This window comes from Mus caroli, unplaced genomic scaffold (genome assembly GCF_978045245.1).
Source record: "Mus caroli unplaced genomic scaffold, Mus_caroli_1 scaffold_15, whole genome shotgun sequence".
NCBI lineage: Eukaryota > Metazoa > Chordata > Mammalia > Rodentia > Muridae > Mus > Mus caroli.
In genome coordinates, this window is record NW_028227270.1 from 76349633 (window position 1) to 76366961 (window position 17329).

Sequence of the window (17329 nt, forward strand, 5' to 3'; positions counted from 1 at the left end):
ATGCAATGAAGGAAAGGCCTCACTGCATTTTCAAGACAGAAAGAAAATAATAATATTGTTTTGTGCCGGCATTTCTTTCTATGCTGCAAAACTGCCAAGAAATTGATCCCTCAGTGAACAAGAGATGTGGAGTGAGAAATTAAAAAAATAATAATTTTGTTTAAACTTTTTTAAAAATTATCTAATTTTGTTGACACCAAGGCAATTAAGGACTCCTCATCTCTTCTAGAATGAAAAGAGTGACAAGACTCAAGTACCCACAGTTGGCAAAGGAAAAGCTGTCATCCCTCAAAACCATTTTCTGTTTGTCCCAGCCATCATAAGAGACTATGTAACAGAGACATAAAGTGCCCTGTAACATTTCCCAATCTAAAGCCAAGACACATGTTTATTACACACATGTTATTATTCAAGTTGTAGTCCTTTCTAGGACCCTGCTTCCACCACTTAAAATGCATATCTTTTCATTTCTTTCCTTCTATTCTAGAGACAAGACTCAGGCGTGCAGGTAGCTCAGACTCCTAGCCCTCCTCCTTTCATAGCCACATGCCTAGCTATAAGCACTCTGCAATTAAATTCCCCAAACTGGACAGATCAGAGTATGCTCTGAATGGTAATACTAAGTTGAAATTTTCTGTGGGTGGAGGAGTGCTGGCATGTGGGTGTACACAAGTATCATATTAACAAGTGTGAATGTAACATCTAGCCATTCATGGGGAAAATTAGGTAGAAAGAACAGCCTCTCCAAAGACCAAAGCAGTCTTTGTAGACCTCCTAACAAAGCACACAACCCTAAGCCTGAGTGCCAGGCGTGGTACCCATACCTGTGGTGGCCCGGTGAGACGCAGGAGCAGAAGCACTAAGACTTCTAGCCCACTCTGGGAGACCCAGGATTATCAACCAAATAAAGAATGTAGAGGGCTGGGTTGTGGCTCAGAAACTTGTCTGGATTTAATCTTCAGCAATTCAAACAAACAAAATAGTATACTCATTTGCTTTTAAACCATCATAGTCCCAAAAATTGGATTACTAAGCTGACCCATCCACCAGTGTGAGGGATCCATCACAGTCAAATGCATCTCCTTGAAACTTTCAAAACATGAATTTCCAAGCTCAAAAACAGTCAGCACTTCACCAACATAATAGAGCAATGATGACTGTAAACAAACACAATTTCAAGATTAGATGAGAAACCAAGTTATGCTAAGTGTAAGGCTAAGGATTTAGGGATATGTCGGAAAGCCCTTAGTTCTACCACATTTTAAAATGTGGCATGGCCCATATTTTAGTAACATCTAAAGTAGCACTCACATATAAATAACCTGAAACATTCTGTCAACAAAGTTTAGACAGGTGAGAGTCTACCACCATTAATTATGTACAAGAATTACTTCAGAGTTTAAAACTATTAATAAAAAAAATTAAAAAAATAAAAATAAAAGCCAATAGCCCGTCCTGTAATATTACAGCACTGCTGGGCAGTGGTGTTACACACCAGCATTCAGGAGGCAGATCACTGAGTTCACAGCAACCAGCACTACACAGTCCCCTCAAAGAAACTTTTGAATAGCAAATACTACCATCAGTTGTCATGGCCAAATTATTTTGAGGGGGGGGGATAAATTACAGAGCTCCTACAGGAAGTAGGGGAGATCTTATTTGTAAAAATTTATTTTTGTGTACATTAGTATTTTGTCTGTGTGAGGATTCCAGATCCCTGGGACTAGAATCACAGTTGTGAGCTGCCATTTGGGTGTTGGGAATTGAACCTAGGTCCTCTGAAAAAGCAGCCATCTTAATCGCTGAGCAATCTCTCTAGATGATTGTTCTAATCTGAAACTGTATAAAGATGATAAAGATGCAAAAGGAATAAGAAAAAAACTGAAAGAAAAAAAAAAGGGGTTGTGTGCAATAAAAGAGGAGAGGAGAGGGTTCCCAGGGTTCCTTGGTGCTGAACTTCACTAGGCTAGGGCCCTGCACCCAACCCGAGGCTATAAGAAAGACAGAGCAAAGAAGGAAAGCCTGATAGTTATAGTGAGGGAAACAGGAAAACAAACAAACAACAAACAAACTTTGAAAATAAGGCTGTGCCTGTCAGACTAGCAGGCAAGAGCCCACTACCGACATAGAGGACCCTCACTACAGCTCAGGAGTAGAAAAGAAAATCAGCAACCATGATTCTGCTCGGAAGTCAAAGAACAGAACGCCCACCAACCCACGGGCCTACTGTTAAATCCCATACAGTCCAATAGCAAGGGAACAGAATTAATCACAACAGCTTTTGCTCCCTCTCCTAATGGGTTAATAATATGCTGCAGTGTATAGATCATGGCTATGATATTGGAGGCTGGGAAAGAGACATATTCAGAAATAGGTAGAAGTCAGCTAGGCTTCTCTATCCTTAAATTCTCTTGTACCACCTGTTAGGGTTTAGACATTGTTCATAAAAAGATCAGCCAAAGTGCGTTAGGGATTCCTAACTTGCTGCTTGTTTTAAGTTGGCTTCAGTCACGGGATTAATGCAGATGTTTCCTGACCCTTGGCCAAAAAATATTGCTCAGGATTTGGTAAGAAACTAATCCTTGAAAGAGTCATTAAACACTTAACATTAAACATTTCTCATGCTATTATTAAAACACTAAATGAACTGGGTGTGGTAACTCACACCTTTAATCCCAGCACTTGGGAAGCATAAATAAGCAGGTTCATTTCTAAATTCAAAGCTAGCTTGGTCCTAGGCTAATAATAGGTCCCAGGACAGCCAGGTCTGTACAGCGAAACACTGTCTACAATAAAGCCTCTTATACCCAGTAATATATTGAACATGCTAATTGTTCACAAAGTACATCCATTACCTAAACTCTACAATTCCAAAGGCAAGAGGTCCATCGAGATGTGTGCAGAAAAAAAAAAAAAAATGTCCATTTGTGTCCGAGTCTTTAATCAGTGAGGGCAAAATACCAAATCAATATATAATTCCACACTATCTTTGATTCTTCTAAAATTAATTATGTTTAATTTTTTGTTGTTTTGAGGGACTGTTCATTGAGTTGCCCAGACTGACCTTGAAATTCTGGTCTCGGGCAGCTGTGCTGTCCCAAACTGAAAGGTGCGCTACTACACCAGGAATCCATTTACCTGTACTACCCAACAGGAGCTATGAAGATTTGTCCATCCACTGTGCAATATACTGTTATATACATTATTTTATCAAGAACCCCTTCTAAGTAGACTGCTCTTATAGCTCACATCTATTACTAACTTTCTCCATCTTTAACTGTTATTAATACAGCCATTGATATCAGAATAGTACAGCAAACACAGCAAGAAAGAGACATGAGACAAGTTATGAAATGCACTAACTCTGACCTATGAGCAGACAGCTGAGCTGGACACTTAGAAAGAAGAGGCTGGTGGATCTCTGAGTTCCAGGCCAGCCTGGACTACACAAATACAAATAAACAAGAGAAAGAAAAGAGTCAGAGCACAGGTGGAGTATGTCTCATGATTTGGGAAGGGGAGGGGATCACTATTTCCTGGTCAAGCCCACAAATCTTAAGTATTAGTAGCCTTGGAAAATGTACTGCAAGAGTCCAAGCACCTCACTTGCCAAAATTAGCAGGTATGTCACTAACAGAATTTTATAATTTCTGAGGCTAAAAATATAGCTCACAGATGAACAAATGAACATATGCAATGCCCTAGAGAATCCATCTCCAGCAGGGTGGGAAATTTTAGCAATATACCACTATATGCAAAAACACAGAGGAGGACACAGGTAGGGACACATGCTTATGCACGTATGCACATATGCACATATGAACCTCATGCGCACACACACAGGTGACTGTGTTGATGTTATGATTGGTAAAGGGCCAGGTTTTCTATGACTGGTAGTATTTAGAAGTGAAAATGTTAGAGATCTAACAGAAAATCTTACAGAGATCTAATTATTTTCTTTTTTTTGAGTTTCTGGCACATTCATTTTACTTAGAATACCCTACTACAAAACACCACCTTGTACAATCAACACTTATACAGCCTGCATGAATCAGTTACACTGCCTCCTGTTCCTAAACTCTAAAATTTTGTAATGGCCAAACAAAACTGACAAATGAACCAACACTACAAAGTTGCTACACACTACATATCATATTTGATATGCAAGCTTAAAAAAAATGTATCGTATTCTTATGAAACTGGCCGAAACTACTAAAGACTGCTCCTGATTTTTTTTTTGTATGCAATGTGACTTACAGACCATATGGCAAATTCTCCCAATGAAATACAGAGTAATTATTCCCTATATTATCCTTTCTGAATAACATCTAATCTAGAAACTCAAGATAGATTCCTGATTAGATAAGGAGGAAGCATTTTATGTCATTAGCTATACAGTTTCATCTTGTTTAAGGACTTCATTGTACATAATGAATACCAGATGAGCTTAAAGCACAGTAGGTTTCAAAACAACCTCCAAATCATCAGATTTGGAGGCCATCAGATAGTGAACAGTCAGACTGTACCTACTTCAACCCACTTACATGATAGAAACCCTTGCTTCCCCCAGTCAGAAAGCCACCCTAAATTAGAAATAGACTGCACTTGGATTCTTCCTATTCCTATCCTTGTATCCCAGGAGCTGCATAATTAAATGCAAGGCTTCTCTGTTTTAAATCAGACTTGTTGGAGGCTTGGATTAGCACCAAAACATTACCTACATCTTAATTAAATACTATGTCCTGGAATGTGAAGAAAATTAAACAACAGTGTCATTTCCCAGTCACAGTCATGTATTTCTAGGACCACAGCCTATTTATTTTTTGCCCATTAAAGTTCATCTAGATAAGTAGTCACCCAGAAGAAGGTAGTTTCTACCTTAAAAGGTGTCATCTTTGAATCTGAAACATTTTGAGAAAATAATCTAAGCCAATGAGAGGAACTAGTAACCTAATAAATATTAGCTGGTTTTTATACTAAGAGAACTGTCTCCTCTGGTGAAAATAATCAAATCACAGTTACCCCAATTCATTTTCTAACTATTTCTCTTTTAGCTCCCAGCAGTTCCAATAAACAGCCAATAGCCTGAACTTTTCAGAAATAAGAAGGTAAACAATGAAGCTAAGCCAAGAGCTTTACGACTGCATAGAATTTAAGTACCCTGAAAGTTGACTAGGGAGGATTTTACCCCATGAAGCTAAGTAAGGGCTCGCTCTTCTCTTGATATTTATTGAATATCAAATATCATTCTTCTTTAAATTAGTCTGGAAAGCACTGTTATTTCATGCTACATAGTGAATATCTAGTGCTGTCACAGACACATAAAAGATGTGAGAACCATAGTGCCACCAACATGAAACCTTCCTGTGTCTAGAAACAGAAACATCTGTGCTTGCACACCAATGTCCTCGATATAGATTATTCTGATTTCTATACCATTCTATAATAGCACAATGTTACAAATGTCTGTAATCCAGCTAGCTTCAAGTGATTTAACACACTCACATAAACATTCATGCAGGCAATGCATATGAAAATACGTCTTTAAAGGCACACACAACAAAGAAAACAGAAATTAGTAGGAAATGCAGAGCATTTGGGATTCTCTGGAGCCTTTGACCAGGCCATTATCGGTATCTAAAGTCCAGCTCTTTTCTCAATATCCACTAACACCACACCCCTTTCTTGCCTACCCCAAACTACCCTCTAAGATCAAAGACAGCACTTACATCCTGAGCAAGGCAGGTATCCCAAGGCATTTCTACATTTCTATTCCTTTTCCCACCCTTCACTGTCACTATTCCAGGCTTTAAAAAAAAAAAAGAAAAAGACAGGCCAGCCCTACACAATCACTGTACAGTTTCCCTGCTCAAAAAACGCTCCTCTGAGAGGTGCTGGGGTGGTACATGCACTGTGGGAGCCACGGGAGATGTGTGGCAGAGCAAGAGAGTGGCCATTTCCTAGACTGGCCACTAAGCAGCCTCAATGAGGACTGAAAATCTCCAAGGCGTGTTTCTCCTGCTGTAAGACAGGTGGCAGCAAAATCACCAAGAAAACCAGCACCCAGCGACCTAGCCTGTTCTAAATGGATCTGTAAATTGTTCCCATATCCAAAAAACTAAAATCCTGCTGTTTTCTGTAAACATCTCAGGAACATTTTGAGAGCTCTGTCCAGCAAACATGGCTCCCCTACACTCACCTTTCAAATCTAATATGCTGCTACAGCCCTCGTCCTCCAGCTGGGCCGGAATCTCAGCTTTGTATTTGAAGTTTAAATACAAAGGCAGATCAAGATGTTTGTTTAATCATTCCTACTCTCTCACAGCTGTCATGTTTGTTTTGTTTTGGCTTTCTTTTAGCATGCTTGAAGCCTAGAAACATCAGTAAATTCCAACACTAGAAGAAACAGACTTGCCTACCTCCCTAGTAAATTTCTCACCTCATCTGCAAGGAACACACAACACACATAACAGAATGAGAAAACATAAGCCAACATTTCTATGCTAGGACCAAGCATAGAAAAATCTCCTGTCTATCCTCAGCTCCCTGACCATCCACACAACCCTCCACTAAAGCAGTGTGCAATCGATGCCCTGATTCAGGACATGGGGGTGGGAAGATGGAACAAATGCCAGGGAGCCATGTATCTTCTCACAATAGAAATTCCCACAATGAAAAACGAACCAACTAAAAATACAGATTCAGTCACGTATTAAGAATTTGCTTCTGACTGGGATAATGGCCTTTTAGTTATGTGAGAGGCAACTTGGGTAAATTGGAGGAAGAAAAGTATTACTGATTTTATATATATATATACACACACACAAGATAAAAGTTATGTTCAACAGGAAAAAATACAGGTTTATTGCTGAATGTTTGTGATTTCAAACAAAAACTCCTATGGTCTTCCTGCAAATCACACATCACCTTTAAACATGCCTATACTAAACCACAGCCTTAGTCAAATGACAACCTTAAATGAGTGGTAACACCTAGTGTGTTAGTGGGGTTTTTTTGACTGGCCTGAGAGTTGTATCTTGCTACTTTCTCGGGTAACTTCAGAGATGATCAAGAGGTCAAAACTGATAGCACATGACCGGAATTAAAACTGATGGAACCCATAAATATGAACCCAACCAATACTTAAGTGCATCTTCAAGGACTCGCTCCTGGAGTTCCACCAACCCAGACGCCATCTACCAGACACTATGGACCCAACTCCAGCTGAACTCGAAAGCAGAGGACATGGGTAGGGAGTCGCCATCAAGCCAGGCTACGACATCTGGCCAGATTGGAGGAATTAGCCGAGGAACAGCTACAACTGTGTCATCTTGAATCCTCAACCAGCAGACATTAATACCCCCATCTTCATGATAAAGAAAAAGTCTGGCAAATACAGATTACCTCAGGAGCTGGAGGCTGCTGATGAACAAACGGAGAAGACAGGGACAACTGTGGCATATCTGTCCCACCCAGGTGCCACCCTATTTCCAAGTCATTAAAGATTGTTTCTTCCCGGAAAAAAAAAAAAAAGAGCATCTTCAAGAAGTCATTCCACGCTGGGCAGTGGTGACTCACCCCTTAATTAATGCCAGCACTGGGAGACTCAACAAAACAAACAAATAAACAAACAAAAACAAAAAATAAAGGCATTCCACACCAGACATTAGTCATTGAAAGACCAAAGCTACCATATGCTAAAAACCTGTGAGCCTTTATTAGGTTTTTGCGTGCTTCCTTTGCTGGCTAAATGACTAACCCAAGGTCACTCAACCTCAGGGTGTGAGCTCTTCCAGACCTTTTCCCAGCCAATTCACACCAGTTCTGTGGATAGCTGACATTCCTCAGAGAACGGGGTTAGCTCTTCATTCTCTACAGTCAGGAAACATGGGACTGCTTTCAATTGCTGTGTTTATTCGAAATTTGGCCTACATTTAAAACAGTGGTTAGATGCCACGAAGTAGGTGGCAATGCCTTAACGGTATGTGTGTTGTTAGGCCCAAGGGCCTCTTCCATCCTTGTCAAGGGGAGTGCTAACCTTCTCTCCTTTCATACAACACGAAACTTGAACTTTTGATCTGCACCAAAGCTCCATGAGTTGCTGTTCAAGTCTTACTGAGGCATGGATGCCATGGCTGAAAGAGTACTGGACTTGTCAAATGAAGAGTGTAATGTGCAAATAACAGCAATTGGTGTTTCTCTGTGCTTTTGAGTTTTTGACTTGCAAATCTTGAGAACAGGAGGTCTTGGTGGAAATGCTTTCAGGTCTAAAGAAAGAAACTTGTTAAATTTTAAGAAATAATTATCTGAGTACTGTGACTGCTGTGGTGAAGGACCCAATGGAAATCTCCTATTTGGGATCTCTCTCTCTCTGCCCAATGTGTTTGTGGGTCTGCATCTACTCCATCAGCTGCTGCTGGGGCCCCTGATGATTGAGCTCAGCACAAATTTTGACTCCTGGCAGCTGGCATGGCTTCTGGTAGAGCAGGAATTCATCACCCTTACTCTATTTCTTCCTAAGGAAGTAAAATAAGTAGCGAAGATAGCTGGGGAAAGCAGCACAGATCTGTACTCCCAGCACTTGGGGGTGGGTGTGTGGGGAGGGGGTCCTTAAATGACATCTTCAGCCTTCGTAGTTCTAAGAGAGCCAAGAATACAGAAACAAGCCAGGCATGGTGGCGCACACCTTTGATCCCAGCGCTCGGGAGGCAGAGGCAGAGGCAGGCAGATTTCTAAGTTCAAGGCTAGCCTGGTCTACAAAGTGAGTTCCAGGACAATCGGGGATATACAGAGAAACCCTGTCTCAAAAAAACAAAAACAAAAACAAACACACAAACAATGGGGGGGGGGGGGCAGCAACTAACTTCAAGTTCCATAGCTGCCAGTAACATTTCTAAGAAGAGAGGTAGGGGGCTGGAGAGATGGCTCAGAGCACTGACTGCTCTTCTTCCGAAGGTCCCGAGTTCAAATCCCAGCAACCACATGGTGGTTCACAACAACCCATAACAAGATCCGATGCACTCTTCTGGTGTGTCTGAAGACAGCTACAGTGTACTTATGTATAATAATAAATAAATCTTTGGGCAGGAGCAAGCAGTGACTGAACGAGGGGGCCTGACCGGAGCGAGCAGAGGTCCTAAATACAATTCCCAACAACCACATGAAGGCTCACAACCATCTGTACAGCTACAGTGTACTCATATACAGAGAAATAAATAAATTTTAGAAGTGGAGGAGGAGCCGAGTGTGGTGGCACACGCCTTTAATCCCTGGGAGGCAGAGGCAGGTGGATTTCTGAGTTCAAAGCCAGCCTGGTCTACAAGGTGCATTACAGGACAGCCAGGGCTGTACAGAGAAACCCTGTTTCAAAAAACCAGAAGAAGAAAGGAGAAGAAAGAAGAAGAAGAAAGGAGAAGAAGAAAGGAGAAGAAGGAGGAAGAGGAGGAGGAGAAGGAGGAGGAGGAGGAGAAGGAGAAGAAGAAAGCAAGAAAGAAAGCAAGAAAGAAAGCAAGAAAGAAAGCAAGAAAGAAAGCAAGAAAGAAAGCAAGAAAGAAAGCAAGAAAGAAAGCAAGAAAGAAAGCAAGAAAGAAAGCAAGAAAGAAAGAAAGAAAGAAAGAAAGAAAGAAAGAAAGAAAGAAAGAAAGAGGAGGAGAAGAGGAGGAGGAGGAATGCAAGTTAATAACAGATTTGTTGTTTATAAATGCTACAGTCTCAAATCAAGATAAACCCACAGACTTGGTAGATAGCTCTCTGTAAGGGAACACTGCAATCTAGGCTATGGAAAAGCCCCTTAACTCAAGAGTCCTAACTCCAATGCTCCCCAACCCCTATTGTGAGGGAGGCAGGCTACAAGAACAGATTAAACTTGACTGAGTTAATTTCTCTAGTTAATTTTGCTCCTTCATAAAAGTAGCCTTAATATCTACATACAAAATAATGAAGATGCTGGGGGTCATATACATGAAGACACAGAACAGTACTAAGCCATGAAAGTAAACTATGACACAAACAACATGAACCTCAGAGACAGCAGAGCTGTGACTTACAGGAAACAAAACCATCTATGGCTCTAAATATCAGGTCAGCACTGCCCAAAGACAGCAGAAAGGGTACTGTCTCAGGTGTGTCAAGTCTAGTCTACTCAGTCATCTAAACTTGAAATACATTTATAAAGACTTCAGTAAATGATTTTTTAAACCTAAGCAGATTAACAACTTTTTTTTTAAATAAGAGAGAGCACATTAATTGGTAAGATGGCTCAGTGGGTAAAGTGCCTGTGCCAAGTCTGAGTCCTCTGGGATCCACAGAGAGAAACAACTCATACAGTTCTGACTCTTCTCTCCCCTACCATACCTATCACATGCTCACCAAGTAAAGGTAAGTGTAATTTAATTATGTGTATACAAAGATAATTCAAATTTGTAACCATTTCAGCGAACTGATTTCCCTGGAAACTGGTCGGACCAAATTGAACACAAGTCAGTGCCAAAACCCACACTTCAGGTGAGAAAATCCTGAAGAGTAATACAAATATGGGAAAAATCAGCTCCCTTCCTATACTGAAGTTATTTTAAAGCCATCCTGAAATCTTTAGCATCTAATATTCATTTTAAGAAAATAATTTGAACTACATCTCATCTTCCAGAACTGGGGCACAAGTACCCTGAAGGCAAGGGTGAGATTTAAGATGAAAATTCCATTTCCTGGAAGAACTAAACAGGCTTCACCCTTCCCATGTCTACACTTTGTATAAACCACCTAACAAGGGTAAAGACACCTTCTCTCCAAACTAGTTCAGGACATGCAGAGTGAAGCAGAAAGGACAGACAAGAATCAAAAGCAGCTGCAGCAACTATGCCAGCCTATGAGCACATCTTGATTCACCTCGAGCTCTTTAAATTATTGTTTCTGATTTGGTTGGAAGAAGGCAATCAGGTAATGCTAAGTTTCAACAGGTGTTATTTCTCATATAACTAACCCTTTGAAAAGAACACCGTATCACCATTGCTTAATTTTCTTCTGCACAATGGCTTCAGCAAGGAGGATTTTACAGACTCTTATGCCAGTTTATGAGTGTGTTTGTGTGTGTGGGGGGGGGGGGGGGGGGAGACACGACTAATATTCTTGTATTTTTACATAGATCAGATGCACGTGTTGTTCCAAAACATCAGTTCTCAATTTGTAGGCCTTTTGGGGTCAAACAACCCTTTCACAGGGGTGGCCCTAAGACCAACTGCACACCAGGTATTTACATTATAACTCACAAGAGTAACAAAAATTACAGTTATGAAACATCAACAAAATCATTTTATGGTTGAGAGTCACCATAACTTGAACGCCAGGAAGGTTGAGAACCACTGCTCCAATCTATAGCAGGACAAAGGCATATGAGCAGCACCGCTGGAAATTAAATAAGCTATCTAGAGTTCTGAGTTGCCAGCCATGAAGTCAACCTGGGAAAGTCTCTCTAGACTTCATCTCATTATAAACCCACAGTCCCTAGGGAGCAGAGATAAGAAGGCACACCCAACTGCTCCCTGGCTGCCAACTTTGAGAGAAGATGTTAAATACTATTTTCTAAATAACAAAGTAATACAAGTTTGCTAGAAACAAATATGGATGGATACACCTTATCTCTTCCACACCATCCCTCCTCCCAATCTCTTCTGTGCTTCTTCTCGCTCCTGAACATAAAGACAGACATAGCTTGTCTTTCTTTATCCATCTCCTGCTTCCAAGTAGCTGTGCCATAGGCCAAGTTTATGCGTATGGCTCAAATGAATATCATGTTCCTCCAAACTGTGCCTACAAAACACAAAAACCAAAGTCAGGGCCCCGCCTATAAATGTGATCTAGAGTGAAGTAACTCACTTTCTACCAATGTTCAACCCATGGCACAGGAAATCAATAAAATTTCTCAGATACACTACGTTTACTAAACAGGGATATAAGTAATGGGGAGATTGTCAGGAATTGAAACCAGGAGCCTTGTGTGTGCTACTTAAATGCCATACTATAAGGACTTGTACAAACTTAGCCCCCAAAATTATTTTGATCCTTTTATGAGCTACAAATTAGAAGACCACAAAAAAATTAGAGTATACATACTTTTTTCTACATTGCTTTTCTCTCTAGATTATGAGATTCAATAATCCTACTAGCACATCACTACATGGAAAATATGTTCCATTAATTTAACCCATCCCACATTGTTTACACTGTATATCAATGAAATACACTTGATGCATATCCTTCCAGTCAAATTTAACTAAACAGAGCTGGGTGTGGCAGGAACCCCCTATGACTCTCACAGTCCAGTCCACAGGCAAGGGAAAGAAGAAAGCAGCAAGGGCTACTTCTAAAGACCATGCCTATAAATAAAACAAGCAGCGGCAGGCAGTATGGAATAGCATACAAAGAACAAACCAGCTGTGGTGCATCTGGAAGCCTAAGATAGGACTCAATAGTTTAAAGGATACAGCCAGAATCCTACATAGAGAATAACGATATAGCTGAAATCTTCAAGAAAGGTGTGACTGGCTATGTTGTTCCGATGGTGGAGTACTGCCCAACATGCACAAGTCCTGGGCAAGTCTCCATTTCATAAAACTGATGCAGAGACAAAAAGTTATAATCCTAGCACAAAGGCAGTGAATGCAGGAAGATCACAAACTCAAATCATTCTAGGCTACAGGGGAGTTCAATACCAGCCAGTATCCAAACATAAAGAAAAATGAAGAGAGGCAGAGGCAGATGGATTTCTGAGTTCGAGGCCAGCCTGGTCTACAAAGTGAGTTCCAGGACAGCCAGGGCTATACAGAGAAACCCTGTCTCCAAAAAGGAAGAGAAGAGAAGAGAAGAGAAGAGAAGAGAAGAGAAGAGAAGAGAAGAGAAGAGAAGAGAAGAGAAGAGAAGAGAAGAGAAGAGAAGAGAAGAGAAGAGAAGAGAAGAGAAGAGAAGAGAAGAGAAGAGAAGAGAAGAGAAGAGAAGAGAAGAGAAGAGAAGAGAAGAGAAGAGAAGAGAAGAGAAGAGAAGAGAAGAGAAGAGAAGAGAAGAGAAGAGAAGAGAAGAGAAGAGAAGAGAAGAGAAGAGAGAAGAGAAGAGAAGAGAAGAGAAGAGAAGAGAAGAGAAGAGAAGAGAAGAGAAGAGAAGAGAAGAGAAGAGAAGAGAAGAGAAGAGAAGAGAAGAGAAGAGAAGAGAAGAGAAGAGAAGAGAAGAGAAGAGGAAAGGGAAAGGGAAAAAGGAAAAAGGAAAAGGAGAAAGGAAAAGGAGAAAGGAGAAAGGAGAAGGAAAAGGAGAAAGGCAAAGGCAAAGGAAAGGAAAGAGAGATAGATGAAGGAAAGACAGGTTTGTTTCTTTTAACCCAGTCAGCCTGCTAGATGGAAGATGGGGGGAAAGTAGTGAGGTTCTCGGAGTTAAATCCAAGATGGCGGAATTTTCAACTACCCAATATCCACCGTAGATCTGTTCCAACTGTTATTCATGCTGAGGAGGGAAGAATGTTGACAGGAATTAAACTGGGACAGATTCACAGGAAGTCAGTCAGCCATAAAGTTTACTTGTGTTCAACTACTACTATTTTAACCCTGGAGGAAAATTCCGCAATATGCAGCAGCCTTCAAGTTAAACCTTAGAAAAGCATTGATTATAGCCAAGCATCCAGCACATTCATTCCTCACAAAATGATAACAAACAAACAAAAAAACATGGCAAAATGATTAAACACAGGATTTTGTCATTTGTGGCATGCTTTTCTGAATACAGCTCCAGTTTTCTCAAAATAAAAAGCATCTAGAGCTCCATGTTCCCACTGCATTAAACAATACAATCAATTCCTCTAAGCACAAATGATGCCAATGAAACATTACCTTAGACTTAAGGTCTTCTGTTTTTAAAATGATTCATCACATCAACTGTCATTATTTTACTCAAGGGAGAACAAGAATTTCCTCTCTGGATTTCGATCAATCTTTTGGTTATGATTTATTCCTAATGATGTGTGTTTTTATCTATTTGTGCATGTGTTCTATGTGGGTGCTAGAAACCAAACTTAGGTCCTCTGGAAGACTGGTATGTCATTTTTAAAAAAAATGTGTTTGACCTGAATGTCTTTGTGTGCACAACATTTGTTGGATCCCTACGAATTGGAGTTATAGAGGGTTGTGGATTGCCATGCAGACACTAGAACCACATCTGAGTCCTCTCAAAGAGAAGCCTCTGAGTCATGTCTGTAGCCCCATCTACCTACCTTTTCAAGACAGGGTTTCTCTGCACAAGCCCTGGTTGTCCTGGAACTCACTCTGCAGACCATGTTGGACTCAAACTCTCAGAGATCCAGCTGCTTCTGCCTCTGAGTGCCAGAATTAAAAAACCATGAGCCACTGTGTCTGGCTCAGTAACCCTTCTTGCTTAAGGTCCTACTTGCCAAGGCCATTTATCCCTAGTTTTACACATGTAGTGCATAAGGAGATGTTATGATCGTCATCTACAGTTATGAAGCATTCCCAGCAAACAGTTTACACGTAGAAACCGTTTTCATCCTTTTTATCATGAATATGAGTGCTGTACTGTTAAGAGAAAATGCAAGCCAGGGAGGTCCAAATCACAGATAATCTAGCTCTAGAAATAGTTCTGTTGGCTATCAAAAACTTTTCTAATAACCACTACATCTCGACAGCATCTACCTTTTCAAAGTAGCTTTCCTAACTCCTTTGCATTTTTAAAGATGTTTTTAAAGATCTTAAATCTGGCAGAAGCAGGCAGATCTCAAGTTCAAGGCTGGCCTTTTCTTCACAGTGAGTTCCAGGACAGCACAGGATACACAAAGAAACAAGGAGAGGTGTGTGTGCTCTGATCAGCTTCTCTTTTTTTGGCACACACTGGGCTCGTGGAAAAATTGGATTTAGTTTCTAGCAAGCATTCACAGCAAGTGGCTCACAACTGCCTGTAACTATAGTTCCAGAGGATCTGATCTGAAACCTCTGGCCTCCTCCAGACACCTGCCCCTGTTTGTTTTGTTTTAAAAGGTGTGGGAGATTACTAGAGGCTTAATAACAATACAGATATTGCAACCCTCCTAAAGACTAGAAAAACTGGTGAAAATGCAGACAGCAGCCATTGCTGTACACACAAGTATCAGAACTGAAACTGGGTCTTAGTTCCAGCACTAGGGAGGCTGGCACAGAGGGCAGGACTGAAGCCCAGAGGTTTGAATTCAATAATTGTTTCAAATAAGGTAGGCGAGAATTGATTCTGAAGTGGGAGAAAGGAAGTGAGGAAGAGAGCTAGTTCTGGGATTGTGTGGGCTGTGCAATAAAACCCTGAGTGTGAGTGTGCAAAATAACCCAAAAGTATGCCAGTATGCATGAAGAAAACCCAAGTAGGGACAAAGAGTCTATCCATGTTGGTTTCAGTCGCTATTGACTAGGCCCAAGGTAGGGAGGGGGTATTAATCTACAGTGACCCTGAGCAGACTGAGCAAGTACTGGGGAACAAACAGGAAGAACTTGAGTTACTACCCTGATTGTGGTGGTTGTCTTAGTCAAAATAATTTCCATGGGCTGTTTGAATAACTAGTGAACCTCAAGTTTGGAAAGCATAAGGAGGTGTGGCCTTGGAAGAAGTGGGCCACTGGTGACAGGATTTGAGGTTTCCCAGTATGGTCTCTCTGCCTCCTACTTACAGATCACAATATGGAGTCTCAGTTAATCCTGCCACCATACCTTGGATCATGGGCTCCAATAGTAGGCCCAATAAACGCCTTTTATAAAATTAAATCCTTTTTTGTTTTGTTTTGTTTTTTTCTCTATGTAGCCTTGGAAGTCCTGGAAATCTCCCTGCCTCTGCTTCCCAGACTACAATAACTATAGGTGTCTACCACCCGGTATAAACTGCCTTGGTACTGATGTTGTACCACAGCACCTAAGACAGCAACTATTCAGCACTATTATAAACTCTGCAAACTAAGTGAAACCAGGCATGCCCTCACTAACAAATCTGGTACTGTTTCACATCTCCTTCTAATAATGTATCTGAAATTAAGCCAATCAAACAAAACCTAGCTGAACATAATATCTGAAATCTAGACCTGAAAAACTGGCTCAGAAGTTAAGAGCTTTGCTGCTCCTCCAGAAGACCCTGGCTCAGTTCCTAGCTAGCACAAGTGTCAGGCTGCTCACAACAATCTGTAATCCTAGATCTGAAAGGAGATAAAACATCCACTTTGGCCACCTAGTAATACCATGTAGCATATATTCACACAAATGAACATACATTTAAAAAAGAAAAAAAAAAAAAAATAGCCGGACGGTGGTGGCACACGCCTTTAATCCCAGCATTTGGGAGGCAGAGTCAAGTGGATTTCTGAGTTCCAGGCCAGCCTGGTCTACAGAGTTCCAGGACAGCCAGGACTACACAGAGAAACCCTGTCTCAAAAACAAAAAACAAACAAACAAACAAACAAAATCAAACAATCTTAAAACCAAATTTTAACTTAATCCCCCTATAAGCAAAAACATTCTTGTTTTGTTTTGTTTTTTCCAGACAAGGTTTCTCTGTGCAGTCTTGGGTGTCCTATAACTAACTCTGTAGACCAGGCTGGCCTCAAACTTACAGAAATCCACCTGCCTCTGCCTCAAGTGCTGAGATTAAAGACATGTATGACAACCCCTGGCTAAAAAGCATTCTTCATAGTAGTACATGACAAGAAAAGGAGAGCATCCAGTTACTCTAGAAGACTCAAATCCTAACCCTGGCCAGTCCACATTCCTGAGAGATGAGATAAATTAATGTTGCTCCACATTAAGGCCACAGAACCCAAGCCTACTACTCAACTATCCAAACAATTCCAGGACCTTGTTGAACTCCCATTTGCCCTCTACTGCCTTTGCACTTCAGATGCCTCGCACACCGTGCTCCTCCTTGCTCCTCCACATCTGCTCTGGTGAGGAGAAAGGGTTTGTTTCAGTATGCTAGCTACACTCTACCATGAAGGGAACAAAGGGCAAACACTCACTATGAGGAGGATGTGAAGGCAGGAACCAAAGCAGAAGCTATGGAGAACTACAGCTTATTTATTGGATCACTTGCCCTCCATGCTTGCTCAGCCTGCTTTCTTATAGCACTCAGGACCATCTGCACAGAATCAATCAAGAAATGCCTGTCCATCTGGACTACAGACTAACCTAACGGACACATTTATTTTCTCAAGAAGTTCCCTCTGCCTGGACTGAAAACAGGGCAACAGAAAGAAAGGGAATAAGGCAGCTCTGGCGCTCAGATGGAGAAATTTCCATGAAGAAAAATTGACTTGTCAGAGCAATGTTGGTTG

General features: G+C 41.0%; 1 protein-coding gene and 1 non-coding gene across 5 annotated transcripts in view; both read right to left on the reverse strand.

The window, feature by feature from the left end:
- The window catches only part of Jarid2 (jumonji and AT-rich interaction domain containing 2), a 187485-nt gene that overhangs the window by 126396 nt on the left and 43760 nt on the right, over positions 1-17329 (reverse strand). The gene's annotated exons all lie outside the window — the stretch shown is intronic.
- LOC115029166 (U6atac minor spliceosomal RNA) lies at positions 7935-8060 on the reverse strand. Its single transcript, XR_003834726.1, has one exon. It is a non-coding gene; the product is annotated as a U6atac minor spliceosomal RNA (small nuclear RNA).